A 24,271-nucleotide genomic window follows, 5' to 3' on the forward strand; every position below is an offset into this window, starting at 1 on the left:
CAGAAATTCATAACGCAGGCCATCCATTTCCAGCTCGGCGAGGGCTGCGTGATTGAATTTAAATAGGCAAATGCCAGACTTGAGCTTTGACATTCTCTCTGTCTCTCTCAATCTCTCTCTTTCCCCTGCCCTCCCCAGTGTAGCCCCTTTCTTCCTCCCTCTCTTCCTCCCTTCCCTCTGCAGCCACCATTTCACAGGAGGCTGGAGCGCGTGCCGAGGAGCCAGCGGGAAATGGAGGATGGATGTGGGGGGAGAGGAGAGGAGGGATGCGCAGCCAGGGAGAAATATGGAGAGAACTGGACAGCAGAAAATTATAAATTGTTGCTGTCGTGCTTTCATTGGGACACTAAAACCTGTTTTCCAAACCCCCCGCCTTTTTTTCTTCATTTAAAAAGAGATATTCCAGCAGACATTACCAGCGTGTCCTCAGCCAACCTGCGTGGCGGCTGTAAGCACAAAGCTCCTCAGCAATTCTCTTTTTTCTGCATCTTCCAGAGCTGATAAGGATGAAAATGAATTCAAATCTGTGCGCTCTCACTCCGTGTTCCAAGGGGCAGGGATGGAAAAGCTGCCTGGTGGCAGGGGGTCACCGGGCAAGGGGCCGTCCTGTCCCGTGCGAGCTCTGTGCAAGGCCTTGGCATCTGCTGGGGATGGCATCGGTCACCGCGCCTTGGGATGGCACTGGGCACTCTGGGACAGGGGCAAGGACAGCAGCTGGGCTGGGGAGAAGGCAGAGCGTGTGTGGTGTGTCTGTGCCCTGCGTGGTGTTCCTGTTGTGCCCGTGTGTGCCCCTGCTGAGGGACACCTGCCTCCCTCGTGCTGCCCTGCCCATGACTGACTTGGGCTAGTGCAATGATATCTTCATTGCCTTCTTCCCTTTCCTCCTCTCTCCAGCACAGGGACATGGTTTCCACCCAAATCCTTGCTGTAAACTGTGCTTCAAAACAAACATGCTAAAAGTCTCATTTTGTCCTTCAGACGGCAGAAATGCTCCAGACCCTGCGCTTGTGGCCAGCAGTACTTTACTGCCAAGAAGGGCAGAGGAGTACCCTGACACTGGAATGGTTGGGTTTGATTAGGGTACTCTGAGGGCATTCTTCTCTTCTCTTCTCTTCTCTTCTCTTCTCTTCTCTTCTCTCTTCTCTTCTCTTCTCTTCTCTTCTCTTCTCTTCTCTTCTCTTCTCTTCTCTTCTCTTCTCTTCTCTTCTCTTCTCTTCTCTTCTCTTCTCTTCTCTTCTCTTCTCTTCTCTTCTCTTCTCTTCTCTTCTCTTCTCTTCTCTTCTCTTCTCTTCTCTTCTCTTCTCTTCTCTTCTCTTCTCTTCTCTTCTCTTCTCTTCTCTTCTCTTCTCTTCTCTTCTCTTCTCTTCTCTTCTCTTCTCTTCTCTTCTCTTCTCTTCTCTTCTCTTCTCTTCTCTTCTCTTCTCTTCTCTTTCTCTTCTCTTCTCTTCTCTTCTCTTCTCTTCTCTTCTCTTCTCTTCTCTTCTCTTCTCTTCTCTTCTCTTCTCTTCTCTTCTCTTCTCTTCTCTTCCTCTCTCTTTCCATCTTAGAATGTAAAGCCACAGAAGTCTTGGGCTGCCCAACCTCTCTAGAAATTGAGTTTTTCTTAATTACTGATTTTTCTAGTCCAAAACTAGATATTTACCGGGCTTCTGCTCAAGAACGGCACTGAATTTGTGGTTAAAATTGTCCCATGGAGAATCAAGCCCTTCTCCCCAAACATTTCACAGAGATTAATCACACTTGTAAGAATTGTATCCTCTGATTCTCATTTGAGTAATTTTCTAACTTCACCACCAGATCTTTGTTTTCCTACAGTAAAGTACAAGATATAGAGGGCAAGGGCCTGGAGCGATAGGACAAGGAATGGCTTTCCAGTGCCAGAGGGCAGGATTGGGAAGGAATTCTCCTCTGTGAGGGTGGGCAGGCCCTGGTACAGGTGCCCAGAGCAGCTGTGGCTGCTCCTGGAGCCCTGGAAGTGTCCCAGGCCAGGCTGGACAGGGCTTGGAGCACCCTGGGATAGTGGAAGGTGTCCCTGCCCATGGCAGGGGTGGGATGAAAAGAGCTCTAAGGTCCCTTCCAACCCAAGCCCTTCTGTAGTTCTCTGATTCTGTGATTTCTGTGTCATCTTAACCATCAAAAGTGTTTTTTCTAGTATTAGTATTAGTATTAGTATTAGTATTAGTATTAGTATTAGTATTATCTTCAGGATTCTTAAACTCTTGCCCCAATCTGTGCCTGGCCCAGCCCTGCAGACACTGGTCTGCGCTCTTCATGTAGTGATCAGTTCTTTGCCCACCAGCCACTGCTCCCAGGTGGACCCTGCAGAGCCTCCTGCCCTCAGCCAGCTGTGTTAGAGAACATCTGCTCTGCCCAGAACTGACCAACATTCTCCTCCTCCCTCCTTAAGGCCTTGTTTAATTTCACCAGAGTTCAGCACTACGAACCTCAAGTGCTTCATGGTTCCTTGGTAACTTTCTCAAAATCCATCCTTTGAAGTAAGAACTGTGAAGATTTTTAAATTATCTACTTCATGTTTTCCAGTTTATCATCATCATCTCATTGTGGTTTTACATCAGAGCTATGACTTGCATGTGTTCCACTACAATTTAAAGCTGAATATCCCAACTTTGTAACCATTTTCCTGTTCTCTTCAGTCTCCCCCACTCATGTTCTGCTGCCCACAGCTGCTGGTTTGTTTTGCTCATTACCTATTGCCCTCATTAATATTTGTCATCTGCGTTTTCTGTTTTAATTGCTGACTTTATATCACTGATAAACTGAAATGCCTTTCAGCTGAAGTTGTCACCTTTCTTCACTGTCCAGTTGTCTTTTTGGACATGTAATATGTTTCTTTTGTGGTTGGGTTGTTTCCCCCTTGAATCCTTCCTTATGATCAGTTTTCAGTGCTTTTTTTAGCTTTAGGAAATACCATGTCCATGTACTTTGGAACTGTGATCGGCATAAGCAGGTTAAATAAAAGGTGAAAGTTCCTGAAGCCCTGGCTTCAGACTTCCAGATGGGAATTATTTGGTGCTAAACCATGTGTCCTTTATTCTGTGTGCCTTCTATGAAAACTCATTCTCCTTTCTGAATAGTAGGGTAGAAAAGGAGAGTATAAAACTAGCAAACGAAACTTTTCAGATCTGAATTTAACAATGAAATGCCGAGTACAAAAATGTGAAGAGACTGATTTTAATTCCAATAATTAAATTTTGTTAATTCAAAATCTTATTAGAGAGTCCAGCTGTTGTTGCTTCCTGCTGAGAGAGTGAGCTGGCCATATCAAGTAGAGCAATGGTGACATTTGGGATAATTCCTTCCCAGAGGCATTGCAGGGAGCGAAGGCGGTGCCGATGGTGGGATCGGAATCACAAACAGAGTTTGTGATCGACTAAGTGAGAGATGAGCTCAGCTCACCTGGCAAAATCCATAGTTCTGCTGAAAACCAGCTGAGGTTTTTAATTCTTCTGCAGAAAAAAGCCTTCTCTTAAGCTTAATTAAGGTATAATTAACTGGAGTCAGTTGAGCTGTTCTTCCTCCAAGATCACCGCTTCCAAACTGAGGCCATGGGTGTGGATCCAGAGGTCGCAGCTGTGGTCATGGGAACCCTGCCGGAGGTCCCATGGAAGGGGAGTCCCTGAGGGGCAGCTGGGCTGGGCTGGTTCTCTTTCAATTAATGAACACAAATGTACCCTGGGTAGGGCTGGGTCTGCACTGCCTTATTTTGGAGTACATTTTCTTTGTGTACACTTCCACGTCTTTGTATAAAAACTGCCTGCGCCATATGCCACGAGTGTGGAGATTAAATCTAAACTGTGCAGCAGAACGTCTGTGCAGCGTGTGTAGTTTGTGGTTTTCGTTAAAGTCACAGTGCCAACACCCCCTGTATTTACAGTTCCAGGAATAATCATGGAGTTAGGAATATCTGTTTCATCGTGCCTGAGACTTGTCAGCTGGCACTTACACGAGTAAGCTGCCGGTAAAGGGAATGGGCTTTGCGCTTTCTTGTTTAAAGATGTGGCACAAGAGTTGCAGATAATATTTAATTGACTGTCTGTTCTTACAATGCCCTTCTTGATCCCTCTGCAAGAGATTTTGTTTATTCCCTATGTCATACATATCCAGTCCCTGGGCAGCCAGAGGGAGGTGAGGAGCAAGTTGGAGACAGAAAAATGTAGCTTCAGTTTCATGGCTTCATACTCCAAATTTTCACCCATTTAATTTTGGATATTTTTATTTCTGTCACTTTTATTTTGGTATTTTTCAAACTGGATGTGTGTCTCTCCAAAAATGTCTGATTTAGGAACATAAAAGCCATTGAACTTCAGGAGGAATTGAGCTGTTCAGGCCCAGCTGATGCAGGAAGGTTACACCTCCTGTACCACTATAGTTCTAGTCATGGTCACTCTATCCAGAATAATTGGCTTTTTTGGCTTAGTTTAACTTCTCCAAACCACTGGCTCTTTAACTATAGTCTCTAGAATTCCATTAAACACTAAAATTTATGAATGAGTCAGCTCTGTGTGGTTGTGCAAGGTGACTCTAAGGAATTCCACTAATGGCAGTGGTTTTTTGGTCCTAACTTTAAGAACCATTAAATGAAATAAAATAAAGATGTCCTTATTCCAAATTAAGGGCATTTGGGGAGTTACAACTGGGTATGTTTAAAGTTCATGCCTTGGTTTTTATTAATGTAAGCCCCAACTCATGAAGGAAATCCAATCAGAATGACTGCACCTCTTACAGTGCAGAGCTACACCCACAGCCTTTAAGAAACAAGAATGACACAAATATTGAGATGATGTAGATTATTCTAGATCTCAATTTTGAAAGATAAGCACACTCATTCAATCTCTTACTACTTAAAGTGCAATATTGACGATATGATTCTGAAATTCTTAAGCAACAGCAACAAAAAATTAATGCCATTATTCTGCATCAACTGACCATTGATGGGGGATGAGGTTCTATTTTTATTTTGATGTTCAGGAACCAGATTTTTGTGCTTATGACAGCTTGGAGTTGTAACATGATCCTTAAGAAAAAAGCTGAATATTTTTTATTTTCCCTTAACAACAAAGTCTTTTAGACTCTGAAATATCTTCCTGGAATAGGCCTAAAAAGGAGCAAATTTCATCACCGAGGCAAATTCAGCATCTTCCTGCACATCACTCCCAGCTGTAGCCAGACTTGGGGATTTATTTAATGATTCGTAGGCTTCCTTTTGTGTCCTTTGGTGGGAATCCAGGTCTTCTCCAGGCCCTTCTGCAGAGCTGCCAGCTGCTCGTGCAGGAGCCCCTTGTAAGGCAGAGGATTCTCCTGAAGCAGGTATTGCTCCCACCCAACTCCCCGAGGCTTTGCCCTTCTCACCTCCACGCGTTCCAAGCCACAGTTTCCCTCGGGAACAGCTGCATTTGAAAGACTGCTCTCTGCAGCTCGCACTCCTAATTCAGTTCTCTGTGGGGTTGAAATCCCAGTTGTGATCTCTGCTTTCCTGCTCTGTTTTCCACACGGATGCAGCATTGCTGGCTGTAAGTGGAGAGGAGGAAGCATTTCTCCGATCACCCGCCCTGGACCGCTGCCTGGGTGTTTTTCTGCATAGATGGTTTTGGCAGCATTCAGATGGCTGAAAACGGAGACCCTACATTTCTGTGGCTGCAGTGTAGTCCTGGATATGCCACCACATTCTTATTCTTAGCACTCTAAAAGCACTGAGACACCACAGCCCGGATCAGGGTTTCACTGCACAGACACCTGAACTGGTGTAACCGACTGCGTGTGTTTATAAGGAGTGAGCCAAACTCACTGGGCTCTGAGGAGCTAAAATTTCACTCACTACCTTGTGGACTTTCAGTTTAACTAGCTGCAGCAGATGAGTCTTGGGAAGAATCACTGCCCTCATGGTGCAGAAGCGCTGAGGAGCCATCCACAGCCTGGGAAGCAGCAGATGGCATGTCCAGGCACAAACCACACTTGCACCACAGAGACCTTGGCTTTCTGTACCAGTTGTGCACTAAAACCAAAATGCACAAAAAACCCAAACCCCTTCAGAAGTTTTCAGAGGACACATGCAAGGCCTTCATATATTTAAGTATTAGGTTTTGGGTGCTAAAAGCTTTTCAAGATGCTTTTCAATAACTGAGTATGATACGGCTTAGAAAATTGAGCAGGTGAGTCCTGCTCTGTACAAAATATTTGGTTATTCTGTTTCCCAAAAGAATGCCTTAAAATGCACCTGTATATTTGGTATGGATATAATAAAATGACAGGATTACTTGTAGGATTTTCTGGATTTTGCAGCTGTTTTAGGTGGCTATGGGCTGCTGGGATATTTGGGAGCAGGGGAGGGCAGAACCAGAATTCTGGCAGAAGCCTGAGGGAGTCCAGGGCAGCACAGGGCTGTTGGATCAGTGCTTCCTACTCGTGGTCCTGCCTTTTGGGGCTCTGCAGATGGGCACATTATGGAATTACAGATTTAGGAACAAGAACATGCTCATTCAGGATGTACTGATAACCAGAGCAGAATTCAGTGGCAGGTAACACCCAGCGCCTTCCACCTTCTCTGTGCCCAGTACAAACCATACAGACAATGTGGTCTCACGGCCAACAATTCCAAGTGTTAGACACCACAAAGGCAGGAGAAGCAGACTTTAGATTAATAACATATGAATGAAATGTCTTTCAGATGCAAGAGAGTAGATTTACATTAGATACTGTAAAAAAATTCTTCCCTGGGAGGGTGGGGAGGCCCTGGCACAGGGTGCTCAGAGCAGCTGTGGCTGTCCCTGGATCCCTGGAAGTGCCCCAGGCCAGGCTGGACAGGGCTGGGAGCAGCCTGGGACAGTGGAAGATGTCCCTGCCCATGGCAGTGGTGGGAGAATAAAAAGAGCTCTAAGGTCCCTTCCACCCCAAAACATTCTGTGATTCTATGCTTCCATTATAATCCAGAGAATCCAAAATAGCAAGAGAATCCTTGAAGAGTTTTAAGAAGTGAGACAGGTAAATGCCACAGGGCCTTATGGGGGGACTGATACAGCCTGCTATGTAGGGAATAATTTGGGCTGTTGTTTTTATAAGTGTGGTTTTGATGTCCATTCAGGAGGACATTGCTGTGAGAGCTGCAGGGGATTAAAAACCCTCCAATCCAACCACCCCTCTCTGGCAGCCTGACTTTGCCTGGGTTTCTAAGGAAAAATAGTACTTTATATGGGATCAGCTGGTAGAACTGAAAAAAATGGGCATGCTCCTGAGATCAGAGTTTGGCAATCAGCTCTGAAAATTGTATTTTTAAATCCAGTAGAGTGTTGTCACGGTTCAAATGCTCTCGTTACTTAAGCTTTACCACCTGAAGGCTGAGCACAAGAGCTGCTTAACACAGTCCTCTGTGTCTCCACACCTTTGATTTTACCCTAAAACATTTGGATATTCCAACCAAATGTGGAGCATCATGCTTTTTGCTGTTACTATTCCTTATAGGAGGGACAGAATTAAAAATGTGTGTATGCAAAAATGATCAAACACAGCACAGGCAAGTCCAGCCATGTAATAATGTGTTGATAAAAGTTACTTCATCCTTTGGGACAGAGGAGTTGGAAATATCTGAGATGCTGATAGGACCTGTTTGGCTGCTTTGGATGATTCACAAAATCAGGATGCCAGAAAGGGAATAACTGGGAGGGGGCAGCAAGGCTTCTGGTTTGTTTCTACCTCTTCATCAGGTATCAGCTTTAATTCCTTGTTTATATTTGATGCTTTCAAAAGCCTAGATTTAGTTTCCTTGCTTTAGCTGGCAGTTACCCCTTGCTCTGAATCTTTTAGTTTGTAATTTGTTCCCATGATGTTTAGTGAGTATTTCAACCTGCTCTGTGCACTGATGTCACTGACTCTGGCTGGTTGTGATGGGGACAGGGTGGTTTGGGACAGAAGCCATGGATATGCTCAGACTGGGACCTGTTCAAGGTGCTGTGGGACACACAGGAGAGAGAGCTTGGTGTGCTCTGGGGATCTCTTTTCACACCCCACCTCTGGTCCTGAACGCTGAGGACTGTATATATGTATATAATTGACATTGTTTCAGTGTGCAATGGCAGTTACATGTATCTCATCACATTTCCAGGGCTGAGTCCCTCTGTCTTCCAGCAGCTGCTCATGTTAACCTTTCACAAGAATCCCTCTCAACGTGCAGGACAATCCAGTTGCCTTGGACAGCTCAAGAATTGCTGTGGCTCTCATGTGCTCTTAAGTAGCTGATTTTGTGGAATCCCTGGCCATAAACCACCCACCCCCTCAGCTCAGCTCCAGAGAAGCCACCCTTGGCTCGGCCAATTGCCATGAACGGCTCAATCCTGTTCTGTATTTACCTTGAGGATGTTATTTATCATTGATCCCCATTCTCAGCAATGTCTCCCATGTGCACTCAGCTGCTTTGCTGCAGAAAATTAATAATACTTGAGTCCTAATTCTGGTAGGGGCTCCCCTGGCAGCAGCGGCTGCAAGCTATGTCCTGCTGGTGCCAGATGGGCTCTGCAGCTTCTCAAAGGTCAAGTTGAAAATGCCAGTCCATAAAAACTAACTCAGAGAACGCAAAAGCATCTGAAAGAGCAGCTCAGCTCCGTTTCTGTAAAATCTGATCTCTCAGGTGCATCTCAGTGTACATGGTGGGGTTGGTGTGTGTTATCCTGGGAATGTTGTGGGGATCAGCTCAGAGCGTGCAGGGTGTGTGCTGGAGGAGCAGCGGGAGCAGGGATCGAGACAAAGTAGATTTTTCCAATGTGTTTACCCCGAGATAGCAAATGATCTGAAAATGTATTTACAGAATGCAGAGTCCCGGAATGATTTCAGGTGTTCTGATGCCCTTCCACACGGCCCTGCTGTGGATGGCTCCACAGTGCAGCAGGTCCTTTTGTGTTTCCATCATGCAGTCCCTTTATCCACCGTGCCGAGTGTTTTCGGCTCTGCTCACATCTGATGTAAATGTGGAGCAGTGCTACTGGAAACGTTTGGGGCAGGGTTTGTCCCACAAGGCCTCAGCCTGATCTTATCTGAGATGTTTCACACCTTTCCTTTTTTCTGACCCTTTGCCATAGTGGGGAAAAATATTCTTTTTTTATTTTTCTAAACCAGATTTTATTCAAATAATAAATAACAACCTATTAACCCAGCATGCTTTAATGCTCCGAATCTGAATCTAAAGACTAGAGAGAGCACAAACATACCATTAAAAAAGCGTGCGCGGTTCTTCCTCCTGCCCAGCCTCTCCCCCATCGCGCACGCAAGCTGTCTCTTTAATAATGCAAAGGAGCAGTAAATTTCAAGCTGAGGATGGGCAATAACAAGGAGAGTTATTTCCACAATGCCCCAGTGTCAGCCCCTGGCTTAGGCGCACACCTTATTAGTTCTAACAGGCTGGTTAGCATCGGGTCACCTCTGCGGCTCCGCTCCCCGCAGGGTCACCCGGCTCCAGGCGGCATTTGGGGAGGGGGAAGGGAGGCCAGATTTACAGATTCTCTTCTCACCCGGCATTTTTAGCACTGGTTATTTTTATTTACACCCCTCCCTTCCCCTTTTACTCCTTGCCTTTCTCTTGCCCCCTCTCCCACCCAAAACCTGCGTAAATCCTTCTGGTGGGCAAACCCCTCCCTGGTGAGTGTGGATAGAGGGACTCCTTGGAATGGGGGGTTCCTCTGCTGCTCTTCAGAAGAGAAATTATTCAAATTAATCAGCCTGGGAGTGTGTGTGGACAAATAACAACACCCATAAGGCGGTGTTGATGAAAGCAAGCCCAAGGTGGTTGCACTCCCAATTAAACATGACTGTAGCGTGTCTGCAGTGAACATGTGTGTGTGTGTGTCTGTGTGTGTGTCTGTGTGTGTGTCTGTGCGTGTCTGTGTGTGTGTCTGTGCGTGTCTGTGTCTGTGTGTGTGTCTGTGTGTGTCTGTGTGTGTGTCTGTGTGTGTGTCTGTGTGTCTGTGTCTGTGTGTGTGTCTGTGTGTGTGTGTCTGTGTGTCTGTGTGTCTGTCTGTGCGTGTGTGTCTGTGTGTGTGTGTGTCTGTGCATGTGTGTCTGTGTGTCTGTGTGTGTGTCTGTGTGTGTCTGTGTGTCTGTGTGTCTGTGTCTGTGTGTGTGTCTGTGTGTGTGTCTGTGTGTGTGTCTGTGTCTGTCTGTGCATGTGTGTGTCTGTGTGTGTGTGTCCGTGCGTGTGTGTGTGCACTGTGTGTGTGTGTGTGTGTGTGTGTGTCTCTGTGTGCGTGTGTGTGTGTGTGTGTGTGTGTGTGTGTGTCTGTGTCTGTCTGTGCGTGTGTGTCTGTGTGTGTGTGTGTGTGTCTGTGTGTCTGTCTGTGCGTGTGTGTGTGTCTGTGTGTGTGTGTGTGTGTGTGTGTGTGTCTGTGTGTGTGTCTGTGTGTCTGTGTGTCTGTGTGTGTGTGTGCACTGTGTGTGTGTCTGTGTGTGTCTGTGTGTCTGTCTGTGAGAGAGGACGAGAGACAGGCAGTGCTTCTCTCTCAGTTTCCCAGGGCCACAGCAATTGTGTGTAGGATGTTTCTTCCGAGCGAGCTCACCCAGGGATGTGTGAGAACAAATGTTCATTTTCCCCTAACTGAAGGTAGGAGAAGCTGCCCATTATGGAAATGCACCGGCGCTCGTGGCCCTCTCCCGGCCCCCTCCCCCAGCGCCAGCTCCCATCCAAAAATGAATGCAAAGAAATACTATTAGGCTGTCTGGTTATGTATTTTTTATGAGGCCATACAAGACACTGCCTGACCTCGTCCAGCTCATGTTATAACCACATTGAAGATGCTTTTCATTTGGGTTCTGCTTTTCAGCCTGGGTGACCTCTATTAAATAAAAAAAAAAAAGAAAAAAATGGCCTAATATGTGACCCCTGGGACGAGTCGCTTCAAGGATTACATTTAATTCATATGATAATATTGAAATATAATGTTTCTATGTCTAATGTTTTGGATGTTTTTCTTTCTTCTTTATTTCAGGAATCCTTTGAGTCTTGTTGAGGATTTTTTTTTTTCTTTTTTTCGTTTTGGAGGGGGGAGAACGAGTAACTCATGCTTGGTGGGCAGATTCTTAAAAATCATCTTTTTTCCTTTGGAAAGCCAGTGTGAACACAGCAGCCCGCTCTTCCCTTCGCTTTGAAGGAGAAGAGGAGAAACAAAGGCAGGGAAATAATTTTTTACAAGAGTGTCTTAAGAAAGAGTGTCTAGCTCGTCAGAATCCAGCGGCACGCTTTGTTTTGGCGTTTGCTTCCCCAGCTGATAAGGAGTGACCTGCTTTCCTGGCCGGGGGGCACGGCCAGAGCCCCCTGTTCTCCTCGCTCGCCTCCAGCTCCCATTGTCTGCCCTCGCACACGGGCTTGGTGCGCTGGAGCATCCCAGCCCTTCTGCCACACCACGCCTGTTCCACGGCTTTGGAACTTCTCCATTAAACCCTTCTCCGGGCTCGAACGCCGCTCGCCATGCTTCGGCTTAGGAGCAAATTTGCTTTTGCCAGTCGCAAAGTTAAATTTGGCTCTTTCCTAAATATTCCGCGTATGAAAAAACATTCAGGAAAGTGAATTTCCCCCCGCCGTGCTCGCACTAAAACCGTGCTGCCAGGTGTACGGGGGAATTCAGCCATCAGTCAGCAATCCAAGCCGAGACCTTGCACTGGGAAGCAGCGAAGCCCTTAATCATTCCCGGTAATGACACGTTTGGAAAGAAGTGCCACACGTGTGCACCGTGTGTTTTCAGCAAACATCTAAGGCGAGGGTGTGAAAGAACGGAGCACGGTGTGCTCGTGCAAGGGCTTCCCTCCCCCGTTCCTCCTCCCCGAGCTGCCCGGCTCACAAAAGCCGTGTCCTGAGAACAATAGGCCCGTGCTCCTGGAGCCCCGGCCCGGCACACGCCACGCCGCTCCGTGACGTTTGCAAGGGATACACAACCCCATGATTCTTTTATTATTTTTTTTTTTTTTCCCCCACGGTGAGTGGAGCTGTGAAACAGTAAAATTAATTTGTGTAAAAATCCCCCGGAAAGCGCTGAGGTTGAAGTGTCCCGGCTCGGTGCCGCGTGCTCGCGGCTCGCCCCGGTCCCGCTCTCGACGCGCCCCATAAATGCCAAAGCCCGGCGGGCAGGTGAGGCCTCACCTCGGCCCGGGTGAGAGCTCCCGACTCCTGGCCTTTATTCGTGTCATACGCTGAACCTCCACAGTTTGGGGCAAAAACCTAATTAGCGCCAGGTCTGGGGCCTGCGGTACGTGTACGTGTGCGGCGGCGTTTTGTGTACGATATTAAAAAAATATCCAGGCTTTGGGTTGCCTTTTGTAAGGCATGGAGCTGTGACCCTCCCTCCGCTGCTCCCTCCCCCCGGAGCCCCAGACTTCGCCGTGCCCTGGCTGCGAGCTTACATGGAGTTGTCTTTTTTTATTTTTTTTATAAACCCAGTCACAACACGGGAAGAGGAGGAGGAGGAGGAGGAAGAGAGAGAAAGACAGAACTAAAAACCCTTGAAGGATGGCTCTCCAAAATTGCTGGCGGAAGCACGGGGAATCCCTGGTAGCGCGGGAGCGGAGGTAAGGCAGCGTGCGCCCACCCTCCTGCCGGGCCCCCGCGCCCTCGCTTTTGGGCCGGGAGCGGAGGGGAAGCTGGAGGTGGGTGCTGGGAGGTGGAGGTGGGTGCTGGAGGTGGAGGTGGAGGTGGGTGGAGGAGACACCTTCGCCTCGCGCTGTTTAAGTGGGCGCGGCGCTGATGTGAATATGCAAATGCGCGGCCGGGCGCGTCACACGTGCGGCTGCTCCCCCTCCCCTCGCTCCCCTCCCTCGCTCGCTCCTTTCCCACCGCGGCTCTCGGGGGGGACCCGGGGGGCCCCGGCCCGCCCGGCCCGCCGCACTCGTCCCGTCCCGCCCCGGGAGCGGCGGAGGTGCGAGGCCGGGATGGGAGCGGGGGTGGCCCCGAGGCTCGGGGAACGGACGCGATCTCTGCCGGGGGGCTCGGGCTGGCTCCCCCCGCGGCGCTGATTGATGTCAGGGGCCAACGGGACCCGGCTTTCCTGGCCGTGATGATGGTGATGGTGATTGCGATGATTACACTCATCATTAGTGGGAATTTGAATTTTGCGATGGTCAAGGCTGGGCGGGGGCACGACCCCCGCGCCCGGGAACTTAAGGAAAGAAAAGACAGGATTTGGAAAATGATTAATTTATGCGCTGGAAGGGTCGGGTTACAAAGGTTTTCACGCAGCCCCGTTTTATTGCGAGTATACGCGAGATCGGCAAAAAGATGGGAAAGGCGTTTTTGTTATTAAAGGAAAATCCTTTATTGGAGGGATGATTTAGAAATTTGCAGTCAATGGAATTTAATTTTATCTTTTGCCTTTTGCTTTATCCACATTTTAATAAAAGAGCCTCGAAGAATAAGAGTAGCCAGGTGATTGCTGAACAAAGCAGATCTCGAGTCTGAATAGGATTTAAAATCGGTTCCTGCGCTCCCCGCGCCTGGCGGGGCCGCGGGCGGCACCCCCGGCTGTGCGCCCGGGCTGGGGGACGCAGCGCTGACGACACACACCTTAATGCAAAATTAATGCTTCATGTTCAGGAGGAACAAACTTTGTGGTACATTTTTCCTTCCCCTCTGTTTGCCTACCTGGTGATTTGGGTATGCCTGATCATGTCTTGGGTTGAAATGTGGTTGTTTTGTGGAGAGAGCGAGTTCCAGGGGAGTGGAGTGCTGCTGGGGATGTCTGCCAGCACCCCGAGGTGGCAGTGACCATGTGTGCTTCTGCAGAACATCACTGGCATTAATTCACTGGGGAAAAAAACAAATGCAAATCAACTCCATTAGTTTTTCTTAGGTTCTACCAGGGACTTTAAAAGGATCTACTAATGGGATAACCGTATTCACTAGATTGATAAATAAATAGAAAATACCTAATTCTTTTGAGGCGTGGGGCTGAAAGAAGCAGATGAAAGTGACTCCAGGGTAACTGAATAAAACCCCTGTGCTGATAGTGCCTGATTGATCATAGCGTAGTGCACTAAGAGACAAGGAGTCAGCTGAGGGGAGAAGAGGGAAAAGGCCAGAGATGGAGCAGGAGAGAAGTGTAAGCCAGTTCCAGCAGGACAAAGCTGCTCTCCAAAGCGTGCCCGGTGTCCCGCGTGGCTCTGCCACCCAAGTGCCACTCTGGCCTTCAGCTCTCAGAGAGCCCAGCTGGTCGCTGTTGGCTTTTCTCTCGTTAGCCCGGTCTCTGTGCTTTCCCTCGCCGTGGCCGCAGGCCCGTCCTGTCTGCACCGCGCTCTGGGGCACCCCTGGCACAGCCTGGTGCCGAGGGCAGCGTGCCCAGGGTGCTGTGGCTGCCGGGGGCAGCGTGGGCAGGCCGAGCCCTGGACACAGCAGGACAGAGCTGGACTGGGGCCCTTTGGGGTGCCCGGGCCTCGTCCGGCACCTGCAGCCGTGAGCGCACACACGATTCCCCGCTCGCTCCGCCGTGCCAATAAAGAAGAAAGGCAGGGATGAGGATTGTTGCTATTGATCTGCCCAAGGGGATCATTAGGCATCAGTATCAATCTACAAATCAGTGGGCCTGTGTTACTTGCTTGGGCAGTCATTGCCAATTTGTTCCTATTAGATGGCCGAGCCCGGAGGTGTTTGATGAGCAGATTGGGTCTTTATCTCGGCGCTGGAGAGCAGGCGGGCGTGGGGAGATGCCGCAGCTTTGCTGGATTTCTGCTGTTTGTTTGTTTTCTTCTGCTGAAATCCTTTCCTCTTCTCTCTGCAGAATTTTGTAGGGACTGCTTTATGGATGGTTTTTCATATCATCAGATTAAACATATTGAGAGTTTAGGAGAAACTATTTTAAAATAATCCCCTCGCTTTTCTTCGGTCTGTTTACCAGCAGCACTCCCTAAAAAAATACATATTCATGCCAGATTCTTTTGTTATCCTTTCCAGGTCAGACCCAACATTAGGAATGCAAACAATTTTGCTTTTGCTATCCCAGTGCCCATTCCTTGGGATTTATTGAGTTCTGTTTAGTGAGGTGATTGTTTTCACAGTATTTCTCTCTGTGATTTAATTAATTAGGCCAAAAAAATTAAAACTTGCAGATAATATTTTATTTTCCAAGTGTTTCTATGTGGAGGGCAGCCCCAGGGGTTAGTGGCCCCTTGGACACAGCCCTGCTCTGTGCGGCGCCTTCCTGAGCTGCCTCCCTCATCTGCATATTTGCAAATAAGAAAACATTTAATACTATGCAAAATGAATACCAAATTTAGACCGTAACAGGAGAATGGAAATTAATGGCAAAAAATGTTATCAAACCAGTTCTCATAAATGATCTGATCCGACATCAATGCCGTGTTATTTAATGCAAACCTCGATTCCGACTGTTCCATCTCACTCCTCACACGAGCATCGCGCACTTTAAACATCTGTCCAGCCGTTAAAGACCCTATTGATGCTGCGTTATTGGATTTCTAATTTCCAGGTTTTGTCAGGGGGTTTAACAGACTATATGAGTGTTTATAATTTCTAATGAGTTTAATCTCTAATTTGCCTCTATTACCTGGGACTGTCAAATCCCTTTTTCAGAACTTGGTCTGTGGAAATTCAAAATACAGAAATACAGGTTTCTAAAGAACTCGAAATATTTGTCATATCTTTTATATACAAATATGTGTGCAGTAAACAGAACTATACATTCTTATTCTCTTTGAAGATCAAGCCTGATTTTAATCCTGCCTATCTGCTGCAATCACAATATATTACCTAAACCCAAGTTTCTTTGAGGACTTTTTGGATAGATGTCACTATTTCATTGGAGATAAAATAGGGTGTGTTTTAGGATACCACATTATTGCTGCCTGATTAGTATTTGATCAAATCCTATCTGTTTTTTTTGTCCCTGAGACAATCCAGCTCCTCCACATCCGGAGGCGAATTCGCCTCATTCTGTCTGACAAGTGTTTTGTTGGGGAGCAGCGGATCAGATCCGTGTAAACACGCGGCTGGGGCGGGGAGCCCCGCACTTTTAATTTATCATAAACTCCACAGAACTCATTAGCTTTCATCTTTACATCGCACGTATAGAAATGAATTCTGAGCTCACTCGGGGAGGCTTTTTTTTCTGTGGAGTTTGCTGTACAAATATTTATGGACCTTTTCCTTTGTAGTAGAGATTCCAGTGGCAACAGCTATCACACGACGAACAGCAGCTTGCGACTTAGGGAAGAGGTTGCCAAAAGCTGTTGTTTATTTAGTTGCGTGGCATTTTGTCTTGAAATTTGTTTTGCTACTATTTGCAAAAAATACAGCGCTCTCTTGGGAAGAGAAATCGGGATTTTTTTGCCTATACTCTAGAAAAAAAAAGGGAAAAAAGCCTCCCAGAAAATGAAATCTAAGTGTTTTTGTATGTGTGAACATAACTTTATAATCAGCGTATTCTGAGGATTTTCAGAGCAGGAGGCTGCTCACTGCCCATTCACAAAACACACATATGGAGATTTTATGGTAGGTTTTGTTTTAAAGATAATGATTTGTCTCCGCGTTGCAGTTGTTTATGTTTCTGTCTATATCTCTTTCCTCACCCCTGTTTTATTTAGTAAGGTTTCAGCTGTGAAATTTCTCCATGAAACAATTGATACATTCTCCACACGCTGCAGCGAGGGAAAAAAAGCCCCTTAGATTAATGGTCAGTGTCTCATCCACACAAATTTGTGTTACGATACTACCGAGAAGCTGCGAATTACTGACAAGATCTAGAATAATTCCTAATGCTGTCGAAGGCTTCATTTTCCCCTCCGCATGATGGATGAGGCATAAGAAGTGCTTTCTGAGATCGTTAATGTGCATCATTCTGTTAAGTGTTATTAAAGTCCGTCTGTCTTCGGCAGCAGAAACAATGGCTTAGCCCTTATTTTGTCTCTCTCTTTGCTAAACTCCAAGTGGCTTTTGCTAATGTGGCCTATTTTGGGGCTCTTTCAGTGGCTGCTTTGTGGCGTTTCGCTTGCTTTGGGGAATAGTATTTTCCCTTTGAGTTTAACGTTGGCTCGTGGCATGGGAAGGCACGGTGGATTCCCGGCGATTCTATCTGTAACCTGTGGATAATGTCCAAGCAGTGCAGGATCCCTACCAGAGCTTCTGTTTAAGCTTGGAAAATAGGATTGAAGTTTCCCTTTGGAAGGCTGCTCCTGCGGAGCGACGCGGGGCTGTGAAACTCCCCCCAGGAGCTCCTGTGGCCGCTCATTTTCCCCTGGATGAATTGTTTGAAAACCTGGGAACTGCTGTGTGAGGAGAGAGGGAGCTGGTCCCTTGCTGGGAGGGAAGCTGGCACAGGGTGACCCAGACTCGTCCTGTGCAGCAGTGCTCACTGCCCTGTCCTGCTCCCGCGGGCATCGCCCCGTTCCCCAAGGGGGAGGAGGCCGGGCCCAGATTGCAGATGGATCGTATTAAATCAAAAGTACTTTTAACCAAACAGAAGAATTCACTTTAAAGGTTTTTAACCTTTCTTAAGGGCCAATTTTTCCTAAAGCCCTGCGATAATAAAATACAATATAATTTATAGAGCACTCTCCACGGGTATGCATTCCTCCTCTCTTCTTTTTTCTGGTACAGTCAGATAAAACATCCAACAACTGGGATGATAATCAAGAAAAAACAAAACGCAAGTGGTCATAAAGCATTTAGAAATGTAACATTCCTTTTACAAGGAATTCAGACATCCTTGGGAAGCCTTACTTCTATACTTTTAATAGAATTAGAGAAGTGTGATGCACAGCTGGTAAAAGCTCAGTCATCCACAGTGCAGCGAGTTTTTGAGTATTTAATTTTATATTTGAATAATTCTCCAGATCAGGCTATAATCATGGATGTCATATAAAAAGATTTTTTTCATAAATTACATTATTTCACAGATGTGCAAATACTTCTGTGAAAAAAATTACATTGATCAGTTTTTAATACCCCCCTGTCTCACCCTTCAGTCAAAAGAAAAAATAGCTTTTTTCCCATCTTTGTCTTCAGAAAGGTGCTAGATTGTAAACATCTGAAGGAAATGAAAGGGGGTTGGCCAGTCCACCCCAAATTCTTTCCAGATTTTCATTCCTTTCACCAGCAGCCTTCTGTTCTTGGAGGAGAGGGAGGAACAGCAGAAGAAAGAGAGAGATGTCTCTGTTTCTTATTAAATTTAAAGTGCAAAACAGGGGCTGTATTTTGCTAATTTTCAATCTGCTAATTGGGAAGGGGCTTAGGAGGTGAGGGGCTGTGGGGACACGGCGGGTTCGGTGGCACAAAGCCTGGCCAGTGACATGGGCACAGCAGGGACAGGCACAGCCCCGGCCCCGCTGCCGGAGAGAGCCTGGGCTCGCTGCACTCCGGAACCCCTCATTAGAACGTCCTGTTTGTTTTTCTAATTAGAAAGTGACTCGTTTAGCAAGAATAAACTTCCCCACAGGCTCGTGCTCTGCCTGGCCGGGGCACAGGCCCCCACACCCTCCAGGGTGCCTGAAAGCCTCGGGGTGACCTGGCCACTGGGGCTGGTGTCCCTCCTGAGTTCTGTGCCTTTCACCTGCTCCCAACGCGGGAAACGTTTCATCAAGGCACAGGCAATGCCTCAGCACATCCTCACATGCAGATATTATCTTGGATATTGTTGGGAATGGAAAAGTTTGCCCTAATGTTAAATTCAGGGATGGCAATTAAGATAAATGCCAACTTCCCAACTCTCACATCCCATCTCCTGTGAAGTTACACTTTAGGGGAAAGGATGGCTAAAAGTGACTATAAAAGTTAACCAAGGTGTCACACCCTGCCTGCTTGGGCTTCAAGTCAGAGTTGCCAGCTTGTCTTTCAGGGAATTTAAGTACCAGATGCACTTGGAGAAAGCAAGCTAAACATCAGAGTTTATTTTCAATATGCAAGTGGTATAAAAATATGCAAGCCCTGATCTGAGTGCTATGGAAACTGCTCCACAAAAATGTGGAACGAAAGCTGTTACTGTAAGCGTGGTTCATGTCCTGTAACAGCTGTGACAGCCCGGCACAGCTCAACACTTGTCCAATTAGATGAAAATATTCAAAAGGAAACCTGATTTAAATAAGATCTGTAATAATCTTTCACAATTACAAAGTACCCCAGTGACAAACACCGTCCCCCTGCCTGGGTCACCCGTTCCCTGCGCTGGCCTCGGCTCAGCGGACGCCATCTCTCCCTCCTCGCGCCAGCTCCAAAAGCATTTTTCAGGGCTTATGTTACAGTTATTTGCAGATTATTTTAGGTCTGTGTTCTTTTATATCCACTTAGCAACTTGCAAGGAATATTTCAGGAGCAGCCCATGCTTGATGTGCCCCTTTTTGGGGAGCAGGAGGACTAGGTGGGGCGGATTTAAAAGCCATTATTGTATTTATGACAGATGGTTTTCAGTTTAGGCAAGAAAGCCCAGATAGACACTAGCACAGAGACAGGAATGTGGACACGTATCATTAAGTTCTTTCTGTTAATCAAATGCAAGAAATAGAGTAAATTTATTTTTATACCTGACCTGCAGAACAAATATGGCCAATGGATATGACGCATAATAGGTCTTAAAAGGAACAATTATAGTTTCCCTTCAACTTTTCTGATTTGTTACAAGTTGTGTCTATTTCTAAGGTTTTAAGGATACCAAAGATTAAAATCATCCTACTGCATAAATTTTAGTTATTTACCATAGTTCATAAGTATCGTGCGATGACCTTTTTCTGGCTTCATAAAATCAGTGACTTAATATAATTTAGGATCTGAGAGTGCAAGTTCCTCGATTCATTTTTCATTTGATGCTGAAATTTGTTTAGTCTGGATCGAAGGCCCTACTCAGCTTTTCCAACTGATCATGGATTCTTTGTACACTGGAAACTGGGAGATCTTTGTGTCTTGTCTCTTTCTTTCAAGTTTGACCAAAAATAGTCATTAAAGACTTCAGAAGCCTCCTGACTTTATAAATAAAGGCTCTTGACTGACTCTGATGGGAGTTCCATGCACAGAACAGCCCCTATCGCTAATTTTTCAGAATGGGAAAGTGTGTTAATATAGAATGCACCTTGAATTAAGTGGTTGGTTTTGACTGTATTCCAGACAACTTTTTATGAATGCAGTAAAATAGGGAGTTTTAATAGCTTCGGGAGAATTAAGACTGAAAATGTTCTATAAAGAATGTTTATAAATACATATAGATAGATGATAGATATAGCTGAAAGCAGGAGGCAATACAGTAATTTATTTTAAAAATTCTTCTGTAGTCAGTGTGAGTGATTTCAAATGGGATCCCAGAATCTCCAAGCCAAAGCTCTCATCTTCTAAGGAATTTCAGTTACCTGGAATAAAATGTTGCCTTAGAAATTGTTGACGTAATAGTCCCCTTGGGAACCCCAGAGCAGTCAAAGAGAAATCCAACAATAAATCCAGGGGCCACCTGGATAACTCCCATTAAAGGCTTTTTTTTCAGTGGAAAAAATTCTTTAAAAGCTTAATTCTTCCTAAATGTAAAGTCCAGCGATGGTGTTTCTGTAGAACTTCCACAGTTGGGCGTTTCACTCTGTTTTGTTTGCAGACCTTTTCCAGGGCTCTGGGGCAGGGTTTTCCTGCATCCCCCGGCCCGTGCAGGAGGAACCGAGGGGTGCTGAGCTCGCCCAGGGGCTGTGCCCAGCAGTGCCCGCACACTGAGCCCTGCAGGAGTGCCCCCCGAGCAGGGACAGCAACCGGGCCCGTGCTGCTGGCAATGCAGTTCTGCTTCTGCTTCTGAGCTGGCTCTGCTGGGAATGCAGTTCTGGTTCTGCTTCTGCTTCTGGGCCTGTTCTGCTGGCAGTGCAGTTCTGGTTCTGGGTTCTGGTTCTGGTTCTGGTTCTGCTTCTGAGCTGGCTCTGCTGGGAATGCATTTCTGGTTCTGGTTCTGGTTCTGGTTCTGGTTCTGGTTCTGGTTCTGGTTCTGGTTCTGAGCTGGCTCTGCTGGCAATGCTGCTGCAGAACGGTTCTGGGCAGCCCGCCGAGCTGGGGGTTGCCTCCAAACGCTTTTCTCCGGGAAAAGAAAAGGTGGGAAAAGCCCTTCAGTGGCCGCTGCAGCCTCTGGAGCGCGCAGGGCGGCTCAGGCTGCACAGGCTGGAGGCTGAGGAAGATTTCTGTGCCCGTGGGAAGGGCAGCGGGTCCCGGAGCGATCCCACCGTGGCAGGGTGAGATGTGCAGCCCTTGGAGGGAGCCGCACAGCCCAGGCAGGGCCGCTGGAGCTCGCCGGGGCTCCCCCGGAATGAGGGGACACCTGAGGGGACCCGGCTGCCCAGCAAAGCTGTTTTGCAGCGGGGTGCGAGGGGAAATGTTGCAGGACACCCCAGGGCTTGGACACGCAAAATCCCCAAATCCCACACTGCTCCGAGTTCTGAGTCCATCCCAGTTGTGTTTTGTGCTGCAGCAAAAAGGCACCGTGTGGCTTTTGATTGGAAATATCCAGGGAGAAACAATCATCCCATAAACCAGTGGAAATTTTATCACAATTTAATTCTCTATCAACATGTTCAAAAAGCAAAAGGGGTCAAGAATGAAGTGTGTTATTCTTAGTTGTGTGTATTATTAGTTAACATCAGCTGTCTGCTGATCCGCACCTCCGTGCCCAGTACAAAGGACACTATAAACCGCATTTAAAAAAAAGACACTTGATTTTTGTAGAAATACATATAAAAATAGATCCAAGATCTGTGGGTATTTACATATGGTCATTTTACAGATTTTCTGGTGTGGTGGCTGGAAGACAAACCTCTTTTAAACCCTGTGAAATCCAACATTTCACTGAATTTAACATATTCTGAGTTATACATAATATATATTTTGAAGCAGTTTTATGCTTTTTTTATAGGCTTTGATTTTCAACAGTGTCTACTTTTTTGTGTATAATGAAGGTATAATTTATAACAATATTTTAAACAGTCCAAGCCAGTTATTTATACTGGTTTTTATCTTGAAATGAGGGTTGCTGTATCTTTTGGTTTTGCTTTATTTACCTTATCATTCCCTTATACCCAGAGCCTTTTTTTGCAATTGCATTTGTTTAAATTGGTATTTTTTACTTTTAATATAATAGTGTTGTTTAGACAAGAGGTTTTTTTTTCTCGTGAGTATTAAGGATCTTGTTTTGCTGCTCTCCCCGGAGCAGTTCAGTGCAGCAATATGTGCAGTCAAATGGGGAAGAGTCCCAAATTGTCTGTTCCCGTGCTTAGGATTCAGACAAGCAGGCGTTGTCTCCATTCCTGTAAGGAGCAGCAAAATTTGGTGGTGTGGATCTGGGCTTAAACTGTTCCAGAAGCAATTTCTGAAGCAGGCCACCGTTTTTCTGGATGTTTTCCCGTGTTTTTGAGCAGAAAGCGGCTTTGCTGCACTGGAGACGTAATCACTGAGTACGGGCTGCGCTGGGTATGACATTCTCACTCTGGGATAATGCACAGAACCGTGTGGGAAAAGGGCAGCAGAGCCAGTTCTGTTCATCTTGGCTGTGCTCATCACCTGCCCTGCCCACAGAGCCTCCCGTGGCTGCCTGAGCTGAGTCTGCCTGCCACGAGCAAGGGATGGAGCAGCCCCGAGAGCCCAGCTCCAACCCAGGGAACCCACCGCCATCCCATCCCATCCCATCCCATCCCATCCCATCCCATCCCATCCCATCCCATCCCATCCCATCCCATCCCATCCCATCTCAGCCCAGCCCAGCCCAGCACCAGGATCCCCCTGTGGAGCTCTTCCTGTGTCCTCTCCTGCCTGAGCTGCCCTCGCACCCTGGCCCCAGGGCTGAGCTCCTGCAGGAGCTGTGCAAACGGCAGGTGTGGAAGGTGAGGTGGCCAAGGCCATTGATGGTGGCAGTGGTGCCTGGTCCTCAGTGACCCTCGGTTCCTTGTCCATGTCCTTGCAGCTTCCTGGATGGACAGAGCAGGGACAGGCCCTGCCTGGTGGCTCCGGAGCTGGGAGAGCTGTGTCCCCATCTGTGAAATAGTGATGGATGGTTTTCCCGCATTGGTACCAGAATTGGGATTGTTTCAGTTGGAAAAGCCCTCAGAGGGCATGGAGCATATGCCAGAGCCGGGTGATTCCCGGTGCCAGAGCCGGGCCATTCCCGGTGCCGGACCATTCCCGGTGCCGGTGCTGGTGCCGGGCATTCCCCGCAGTTCCAGCCGTGCCCGGCAGGGGGCGGTGCCGCCCGCTCAGCGCCGCCGCCTCGGCGTCCCCCCCCACCCCCTCCCCCCCCAGCTCCCGCGGGGCCGCGCAGGGAACGAGCACCCGGAACCTTCTCGAGGGTCCGACACACGGAACCGGCACAGCGGGACCATCCCATCCCCATCCCCATCCCCATCCCCATCCCCATCCCCATCCCCATCCCCATCCCCATCCCCATCCCCATCCCCATCCCATCCCCATCCCCATCCCTGTCCAGGGAACACAGGCACAACTCAAATTGTTTGGAGACTTTTGCATTCGGATGTTGTTTTCTATAACAATATCCCTAAACCCCTCCTACATTTATATGGAGCTTGTCCTCCTCCAGGCTGTTGGGGAGCAAAGTCAATTCCTGCCACAAAGACAGAGGTGGTGGCCAAATGATTTCCATATAATATTAATTTTATGTGTGTATGGTTACACCAATTTTGCCTCGAAGTGTGAGATGACAAAAACGAGGCGGTTTCTGTGCGGGTGCATTGGGTTGCTGGGGGGGGCGGTGGATATTCCAGCACTTCTATTTCTGCTTCAAATATTTGTGTTTGTTTTTCAGGGGCTTTGTTAATACCTGAGGGAACCATTAATGCAGCCGAAATAACAGGAGATGTGATGTTCTCATGGTATTTTAGTATTTCACTTCCTCGATGGAAATGCCAGGAGAACGGCACATCTCGCGGTATTTGGGGCCCAGAAATAGCTCCCTTGGGAATTTTAAAAAAGCCCATAAAATACATAAACACAAATATGGAGATATCCAGGTTCCTGCCGAAGTTGCCTGCGCAGCCTTCCCTCGATTGAAGCCATCAGTCAGCAGCTTTCCCTCCCTTGCAGCTGATTTGTCTTTGTCACTGAGCGAAACTACTCTTTCTCCCTCAAACCGATGGCAGAGAACCAGAGCCGTGTCGGTAATTGTGATTATGGAGAGGACAATTCTGGATTGCTCACACAGACAGAAGGTTTCCCCCAGTCTGCTTATTATTTTTCCTAATACGGCTGTTTCCTTTTTTAAAAAAAACATATTATTTTTTATTATTATTTTTGGTTGCACTATAATTTTCATTGGATATT

General features: G+C 47.2%; 1 protein-coding gene across 6 annotated transcripts in view; it reads left to right on the forward strand.

The window, feature by feature from the left end:
* ZFHX3 (zinc finger homeobox 3) overlaps nucleotides 1-24,271 on the forward strand; it is a 487,194-nt gene that overhangs the window by 86,865 nt on the left and 376,058 nt on the right. For all 6 annotated transcript variants that reach the window (XM_086848088.1, XM_086848086.1, XM_086848084.1 and 3 more), the window contains one exon: nucleotides 12,431-12,558. The gene's annotated coding sequence lies outside the window, so the exon portion shown is untranslated. The remainder of the gene's footprint in view (nucleotides 1-12,430; nucleotides 12,559-24,271) is intronic.

Source organism: Cyanistes caeruleus, chromosome 12, assembly GCF_971803275.1.
Source record: "Cyanistes caeruleus chromosome 12, bCyaCae1.hap1.1, whole genome shotgun sequence".
NCBI classification, from domain to species: domain Eukaryota; kingdom Metazoa; phylum Chordata; class Aves; order Passeriformes; family Paridae; genus Cyanistes; species Cyanistes caeruleus.